Raw genomic sequence first — 9,505 nt, 5'->3', positions numbered from 1 at the left:
TGGCCTCACCCTCCATGTCCGCATGCTCACAGCCTCAGACCTTCCCTTCAGCCTACCTGTCAGGAGCTTCCAGACTCTGGGCTCCCTCTTCCCTGTGGTCCTCCTGAGAATCTAACCCCATTCTCACTGCCTGGGGAAAGGCATCTGACTCCTAACACAAGAACATTCCCTGCAGAGGCGGAGCAAGATGGCGGAGGAGCAGGAGACCTGGATTTCGTCTGGTCTCAGGAATTCAGCTGAATAGGGATCAAACCGTTCTGAACACCTACGAACTCAACAGGAGATCGAAGAGGAGAGTAGCAACAACTCTCTGAACAGAGAAGCGACCACTTACTGGAAGGTAGGACGTGCGGAGAAGTGAATCCGAGGCGATATTCGGGAGGATAGACGGCGGGGGAGGGGCCTCCGTGGCCGCTTCTGGCAAGTGCTAGAGCCGCGGAGCCCAAAATCGGACCTTTTAGAAGTCGGCTCCGCTGAGGGACGTCGCTGCAGTGGCTAAGCGGGGGGGGGAACCCTCCCGGGACAGTGTGGTCTCAGGACCCTCGGGGTCACAGAAAGACCGGGGGAGCCTGAGTGCGGCAGAGCTCCCAGGGATCGGAGCGGGGAAGCCGGCTGCAGAGACGGAGCCGAGGCGCGGGCTCTCAGCTCGGGGTGGCCATAAACTGTGATCCGCGGCCCAGTCGGGCCACTGCGCCTCCAGCAGGGACCCAACAAGCGGCAGATCCGGGGAGACTCCCCTTCCTCCCCCGGGAGGAGCGGCGCGGGAGCGCACCGCAGGGATCTGCTGGGTTTGGAGACTCCACACAGGGTCGGGTGCCAGAGAGAGAAACGCTCGGTCGCAGGCCGGGTGAGCACGGAGTGCGGCCGGAGACCGGGGACACGGGAGTGACTGCTTTTCTCTGGGGGCGCACTGAGGAGCAGGGCCCCGAGTTCTCAGCTCCCCTGGGTGGAGATTGGGAGGCCACCATTTTCACCCTGGTCCTCCAAGGCTGTACCGAGAGCTTGCAGGGAACAAAAGCTCCTGAGATCAAACCCGAGGAGCTTGCTTAGCCCGGACCGACAAGGGCGGGGCAATTCAGCCTCCGGCAAAGACATTTGGGAACCACGGCAACAGGCCCCTCCCCCAGAAGATCAGCACGAACAGCCAGCAAGCCAAGACCAAGTTTACCGATCAAGGAGAACGGGAGAACTCCAGCGCTAGGGGAATACTGCACATAGAATTCATGGCTTTTTTTTTTACCATGATTCATTAGTTCCTCAAAGTTAATTTTTGTTAACTGTTTTTTTTTCTTTTTCCCTTTTTCAACCAACATCTTATCAATCTCTTTTAAAAAAAAAAAAAACATTTTTTATTTTTCATTTTTAGAGTCATATTTTATCCCTTCATAGTAGTTACCCTTATTTTTGGCATATATATATAAGTTGTTCTCTCTTTAAAATTTTGAGATACAGTTTCTTCTAACAGATAAAAATATACCCTAAATCACTAGTGTATGGCTCTGTTCTAGTCTCCTGCCTGATCACATTCTCTCCCTTTTTTCTTTTTTTTTTTAAATCTTCTTTCTTTTTTCAAACAACTTCTTATCTTATCAAGTCCTTTTATAAAATCTTTTATAATTTTCATCTTTACAGTCATCTTCTATCCCTTCATTGTGTCAACCCTTATTTTGTACATATACGTCTTTCTTCCTTTAAAATTTTAGGAGGCACTTTTTTCTAACAGACCAAAATACGCCCAAAATCTAGTGTGTGGCACTGATCTATGCACTAGCCTGATCATATTTGATCACATTCTGCTTTTTTTGTATTGTTCTGTTTTTTTTTTTTCTCTTTCTTTTTTCTTTCTTTCCCTTTCTTTTCCCCTGGTTTCAGGTCTTTTCTGATTTGTATACAGTATATTTGCTGGGGACGTTGTAAACCTGTTAGCATTTTGTTCTCTCATTCATCTATTCTCCTCTGGACAAAATGACAAGACGAAAAAAATCACCTCAGCAAAAAGAACAAGAGGTAGTACCGTCAGCCAGGGACCTACTCAATACGGACATTAGTAGGATGTCGGACCTAGAGTTCAGAATCATGACTTTAAAGATACTAGCTGGGCTTGAAAAAAGCGTGGAAGTTATTAGAGAAACGCTTTCTGGAGAAATAAAAGAACTAAAATCTAACCAAGTCGAAATCAAAAAGGCTATTGATGAGGTGCAATCAAAAATGGGGGCACTAACTGCTAGGATAAATGAGGCAGAAGAGAGAATCAGCGATATAGAAGACCAAATGATGGAAAATAAAGAGGCTGAGAAAAAGAGGGAGAAACAACTACAGGATCACGAGGGCAGAATTCGAGAGATAAGCGATACAATAAGATGAAACAACATTAGAATAATTGGGATCCCAGAAGAAGAAGAAAGAGAGAGGGGGGAAGAAGGTATATTGGAGCAAATAATAGCAGAGAACTTCCCTAATGTGAGGAAGGAAACAGGCATCAAAATCCAGGAGGCACAGAGAACCCCTCTCAAAATCAATAAAAACAGGTCAACACCCCAACATCTAATAGTAAAACTTACGAGTCTCAGAGACAAAGAGAAAATCCTGAAAGCAGCTTGGGAGAAGAGATATGTAACCTACAATGGTAAAAATATTAGATTGGCAACAGACCTATCCACAGAGACCTGGCAGGCCAGAAAGGACTGGCAAGATATCTTCAGAGCACTAAACGAGAAAAATATGCAGCCAAGAATACTATATCCAGCTAGGCTGTCATTGAAAATAGAAGGAGAGATAAAAAGCTTCCAGAACAAACAAAAACTAAAGGAATTTGCAAACACGAAACCAGCCCTCCAAGAAATATTGAAAGGGGTCCTCTAAGCAAAGAGAGAGCCTAAAAGCAGCAAAGATCAGAAAGGAACACAGACAACATACAGTAACAGTCACCTTACAGGCAATACAATGGCACTAAATTCATACCTTTCAATAGTTACCCTGAATGTGAATGGGCTAAATGCCCCAATCAAAAGACACAGGCTATCAGACTGGATTAAAAAACAAGACCCATCAATATGCTGTCTGCAAGAGACTCATTTTAGACCCAAAGACACCCCCAGATTGAAAGTGAGGGGGTGGAAAACCATTTACCATGCTAATGGACACCAAAAGAAAGCTGGGGTGGCAATCCTTATATCAGACAATCTAGATTTTAAAACAAAGACTGTAATAAGAGATGAGAAAGGACACTATATCCTACTTAAAGGGTCTATCCAACAAGAAGATCTAACAATTGTAAATATCTATGCCCCGAACATGGGAGCAGCCACTTTTATAAGGCAATTAATAACAAAAGCAAAGAAACACATTGACAACAATACAATAATAGCGGGGGACTTTAACACCCCCCTGACTGAAATGGACAGATCATCTAAGCAAAAGATTAACAAGGAAATAAAGACTTTAAATGACACACTGGACCAAATGGACTTCACAGACATATTCAGAACATTCCATCCCAAAGCAACGGAATACACATTCTTCTCTACTGCCCATGGAACATTCTCCAGAATTGATCACATCCTAGGTCACAAATCAGGTCTCAACCGGTACCAAAAGATTGGGATTATTCCCTGCATATTTTCAGACCACAATGCTTTGAAACTAGAACTCAATCACAAGAGGAAAGTCGGAAAGAACTCAAATACATGGAGGCTAAAGAGCATCCTACTAAAGAATGAATGGGTCAACCGGGAAATTAAAGAAGAATTAAAACAATTCATGGAAACCAATGAAAATGAAAACACAACTGTCCAAAATCTTTGGGATACAGCAAAGGCAGTCCTAAGAGGAAAGTACATAGCAATACAAGCCTTTCTCAAGAAACAAGAAAGGTCTCAAATACACAACCTAACCCTACACCTAAAGGAGCTGGAGAAAGAACAGCAAATAAAGCCTAAACCCAGCAGGAGAAGAGAAATCATAAAGATCAGAGCAGAAATCAATGAAATAGAAACCAAAAGAACAGTAGAACAGATCCACGAAACTAGGAGCTGGTTCTTTGAAAGAATTAACAAGATTGATAAACCCCTGGCCAGACTGATCAAAAAGAAAAGAGAAATGACCCAAATCAACAAAATCATGAATGAAAGAGGAGAGATCACAACCAACACCAAAGAAATACAAACAATTATAAGAACATATCATGAGCAACTCTATGCCAGCAAATTAGATAACCTGGAAGAAATGGGTGCATTCCTAGAGATGTATCAACTACCAAAACTGAACCAGGAAGAAATAGAAAAGCTGAACAGACCTATAACCACTAAGGAAATTGAAGCAGTCATCAAAAATCTCCCAACAAACAAAAGCCCAGGGCCAGATGGCTTCCCAGGGGAATTCTATCAGACATTTAAAGAAGAATTAATACCTATTCTCCTGAAACTGTTCCAAAAAACAGAAATGGAAGGAAAACTTCCAAACTCATTTTATGAGGCCAGCATTACCTTGATCCCAAAACCAGACAAAGATCCCATCAAAAGGGAGAATTACAGACCAATATCCTTGATGAACATGGATGCAAAAATGCTCACCAAAATACTAGCCAATAGGATCCAACAATACATTAAAAGGATTATTCACCACGACCAAGTGGGATTTATCCGTGGGCTGCAAGGCTGGTTCAACATCCACAAATCAATCAACGTGATACAATACATTAACAAAAGAAAGAACAAGAATCATATGATCCTCTCAATAGATGCAGAAAAAGCATTTGACAAAGTACAGCATCCTTTCTTGATCAAAACTCTTCAGAGTATAGGGATAGAGGGTACATACCTCAATATCATAAAAGCCATCTACGAAAAACCTACAGCGAATATCATTCTCAATGGGGGAAAGCTGAGAGCCTTTCCCCTAAGGTCAGGAACGCGGCAGGGATGTCCACTCTCACCACTGCTATTCAACATAGTATTAGAAGTCCTAGCCACAGCAATCAGAGAACAAAAAGAAATCAAAGGCATCCAAATCGGCAAAGAGGAAGTCAAACTCTCACTGTTTGCAGATGATATGATACTGTATGTCGAAAACCCAAAAGACTCCACCCCAAAACTGCTAGAACTCATACAGGAATTCAGTCAAGTAGCAGGCTATAAAATCAATGCACAGAAATCAGTGGCATTCCTATACACCAACAACAAGACAGAAGAGAGACAAATCAAGGAGTCGATCCCATTCACAATTGCACCCAAAACCATAAGATACCTAGGAATAAATTTAACCAAAGAGGCAAAGGATCTGTACTCAGAAAACTATAAAATACTCAGGAAAGAAATTGAAGAAGACACAAAGAAATGGAAAAACGTTCCATGCTCATGGATTGGGAGAACCAACATTGTGAAGATGTCAGTGCTACCTAGAGCAATCTACACATTCAATGCAATGCCCATCAAAATACCATCCACTTTTTTCAAAGAAATGGAACAAATAATCCTAAAATTTGTATGGAACCCGAAGAGACCCCGAATAGCCAGAGGAATATTGAAAAAGAAAAGCAAAGCTGGCGGCATCACAATTCCAGACTTCCGGCTCTATTACAAAGCTGTCATCATCAAGACAGTATGGTACTGGCACAAAAACAGACACATAGATCAATGGAACAGAATCGAGAGCCCAGAAATGGACCCTCAACTCTATGGTCAACTTATCTTTGACAAAGCAGGAAAGAATGTCCAATGAAAAAAATACAGTCTCTTCAACAAATGGTGTTGGGAAAATTGGACAGCCACATGCAGAAGAATGAAACTGGACCATTTCCTTACACCACACACAAAAATAGACTCCAAATGGTTGAAAGACCTAAACGTGAGACAGGAGTCCATCCAAATCCTAAAGGAGAACACAGGTAGCAACCTCTTCGACCTCAGCCGCAGCAACTTCTTCCTAGAAACATCACCAAAGGCACAGGAAGCCAGGGCAAAAATGAACTATTGGGATTTCATCAAGATAAAAAGCTTTTGCACAGCAAAAGAAACAGTCCACAAAACCAAATGACAACCGACAGAATGGGAGAAAATATTTGCAAATGACATATCAGATAAAGGGCTAGTGTCCAAAATCTATAAAGAACTTATCAAACTCAACACCCAAAGAACAAATAATCCAATCAAGAAATGGGCAGAAAACATGAACAGACATTTTTCCAAAGAAGACATCCAAATGGCCAACAGGCACATGAAAAAGTGCTCAACAATGCTCGGCATCAGGGAAATCCAAATCAAAACCTCAATGAGATACCACCTCACACCAGTCAGAATGGCTAAAATTAACAAGTCAGGAAACGACAGATGTTGGTGGGGATGTGGAGAAAGGGGAACCCTCCTACACTGTTGGTGGGAATGCAAGCTGGTGCAACCCCTCTGGAAAACAGTATGGAGGTTCCTCAAACAGTTGAAATTAGAGCTACCATTCGATCCAGCAATTGCACTACTGGGTATTTACCCCAAAGATACAAATGTAGGGACCCGAAGGGGTCCGTGCACCCCAATGTTTATAGCAGCAATGTCCACAATAGCCAAACTGTGGAAAGAGCCAAGATGTCCATCGACAGATGAATGGATAAAGAAGATGTGGTATGTATACACAATGGAATATTATGCAGCCATCAAAAGGAATGAGATCTTACCGTTTGCAACGACATGGATGGAACTGGAGGGTGTTAGGCTGAGTGAAATAAGTCAATCAGAGAAAGACATGTATCATATGCCTCACTGATATGAGGAATTCTTAATCTCAGGAACAAACTGAGGGTTGCTGGAGTGGTCGGGGGTGGGACGGATGGGGTGGCTGGGTGATAGACATTGGGGAGGGTATGTGCTATGGTGAGCGCTGTGAATTGTGCAAGACTGTTGAATCACAGATCTGTACTTCTGAAACAAATAACGCAACATATTTTAAGAAAAAAGAAAAAGAAGAAGATAGCAGGAGAGGAAGAATGAAGGGGAGTAAGTCAGAGGGGGAGACGAACCAGGAGAGATGATGGACTCTGAAAAACAAACTGAGGGTTCTAGAGGGGAGGAGGGTAGGGGGATGGGGTAGCCTGGTGATGGGTATTAAAGAGGGCACGTTCTGCATGGAGCACTGGGTGTTATGAACAAACAATGAATCATGGAACACTTACCATAACAAATGATGTAATATATGGTGATTAACATAACAATAAAAAATTAAAAAAAAAAGAACATTCCCTGCAGAATCTTGGTTTTGAAAGAGCCGTCCAAACACCAAAACAAAGGTATCGATCTGTTCAGTACACATTGATGGAGTACCCAGAGATACAGCTGTGAACAACACACAGAGCGACACAGTCGAGTTTAAGTCTAGTTAGGTGGGGTTTTCAGCCGGAAGCCTTCCTGGTGAGCCTCGAATGTGGAGGCAGGAGGGCCCAGTGGGAAGAGTGCTGGTGTTTGTGTCAAGAACCTGAGTTCTGCCCCTTCCTGCCTGGGCTTTCTCTGGGCCTCGGGCTCCTGCCTGAAGAATGTGGGTCTTCAGACGTGCCCACAGACTCAGGATCAGATGGTGCACGGATTTGACAGGTGAGCCAAGTTCTAAAGGACTGTTCGGCTGCCAGTCTTCTGGAAGTGGAGAGGGAAACAAGACAGGGTGGGCAGTACAGATAATTGCCCTCACCGTTTTGGGGTACAGAGCCTTGAAGAAGAGGCCCCCTCCTCACTGGGTTGGAGGGGTCTCACATTTGACTTCCTAAGGGCAGCTCATTCTGGGGTTTGAATTCCTGTCCATCTCCGTCCAGTGAGGCTGTGTATTTTCATTGTGGCCATATCATCTTCAAGGGTTGGAAGGTGGTTAGGGGGGAGGGACAGAATGTTGCTCTTTTTATATAGAAAGCTATAGATATGAGGGATGGTGACTGGGGGGAAAATGGCTGAGGACATTTTAGACAAATCTTAACGAAGAAAGTTTGAGAAATACCCCAGGCAAGGTGCAAGCAGCAGGAGCCCGCGATTCCCCATACCCACCACAGGGGGGCAGCACGTCCCAGGCACAATCTCTCCGCGAGTCTGCTCCCCCTTCACTGAGAGTTTCAAACTGGCACGAACACCAGGGGAGAGTGGACTTGGTGTGACGTTGGGGCCCATGCAGGGAGGTTGTCCCCATGCCGCGCAGCTGTGGGTGCACCAAGGGGGAGCCCGAAGGGATAGGAAGCCGTGTGAGAGATGTCAGCTTCTTCCCTTGGCCATCTGGAACGGACTGGTCTCCGGGAGGTCTAGGTTGGGGGCCAGAGCCAGCCAGGTACCACTAGTCCTCGAGGGCCCTTGAGCCCCTCTCTGCTCCACTCGTCCTGTGCTCTCTGCCTCAAGGTCATCCCCTCTGTGGTGAGGACTGAGACCTTCCTGCAGTCTTCCCGACAGTCACCTTCATGGTAGACGGGACTGCCCTGGCTCTCCAACTTCACGGTGGGCTTCTTGTCCCTTCCATCCAGGTGAATGGGGTTGTCCAGCAGGAAGCACGTGTGGGCAGCCCCTTACCCCCACTGCCGGTCCACCGTGCCACCCCCGAGGCAGAAGGGGCTCCAGGAAAGATGCAGGGCTTCCCCCTCTACTAATTCGACAAGGGGGCAGCTCTCAGACACTTACAAGGTCCATAAAACACATGTGGCACGGCTTCAAACTCTGTAAATAAGGCAGTTTCCTACTTACTGAAAGGAGCTCCCTCGCTCAGATAATGAAGGACCAATCACGTGGGACCTCTCGTCTGCCACGTTCAAAGGCAATAGAAATCAAGCTGGAGCCAAGGGAACAGATGTCCCACCCCAGTCTCCTTCCCCTGTCCTGAGGACGTGTACAGCGTCCCAGAGAACATCACGTCCCTGTCGTGAGAGGGCTAACAAGCCCTTTTTGACACAAGGGTGGGACTCAGTTTTCTAGCTGTTTCTCTCCTTCAGAAATAAAGTAAAACTGGCCACCAAGAAATTCCTCTGTGACTCACAAAGGCCTCGCCCAGAACTGTCTCTGTCACTACTTCCCTCCCCCATTCTCCCATTTTCCTGTCCCTTGGCCTAGGAGGTCATTGGTGCCTACAGTTTCATTTTCGCTAGAATCTGCTTCCTCGCTGCTTTTTACATCTGCGTGGCTATTTCTGAGACCAAGGGCCAAGCATTTGTGGAGTAAACCGAATTTTTGCCAAGAGGAACAGAGGGGAGTTTCCTGAGGAGCAGGAGGAAATCACAGATGTCAGGCCTCGAATACTGTCTGTTCGCCAAGGAAACACATGTCCCCAGGTGGTGCATTCAAGGCTTCCTTCTCTGAGAACTCCACGCCACCCGGGTCTTCAGGGAGGGTGAGAACTCTGAGGCTTGGGTGCCCCCACCTTGGCAGCTGGAAGACCTTGGAAACTTGAGTCCCTGATCTAGTCGAGGGGTGGTTGGCCAATCAGAACTCCATTCTCTGATTCTACACTAGCACCAAACCCACATGATGTATGGATGCACTTCTTTAAAGTAAAACTT

Source organism: Zalophus californianus, chromosome 4, assembly GCF_009762305.2.
Source record: "Zalophus californianus isolate mZalCal1 chromosome 4, mZalCal1.pri.v2, whole genome shotgun sequence".
NCBI classification, from domain to species: domain Eukaryota; kingdom Metazoa; phylum Chordata; class Mammalia; order Carnivora; family Otariidae; genus Zalophus; species Zalophus californianus.
The sequence above is the reverse complement of the archived record's forward strand: the minus strand, read 5'-3'. Positions refer to the sequence as shown.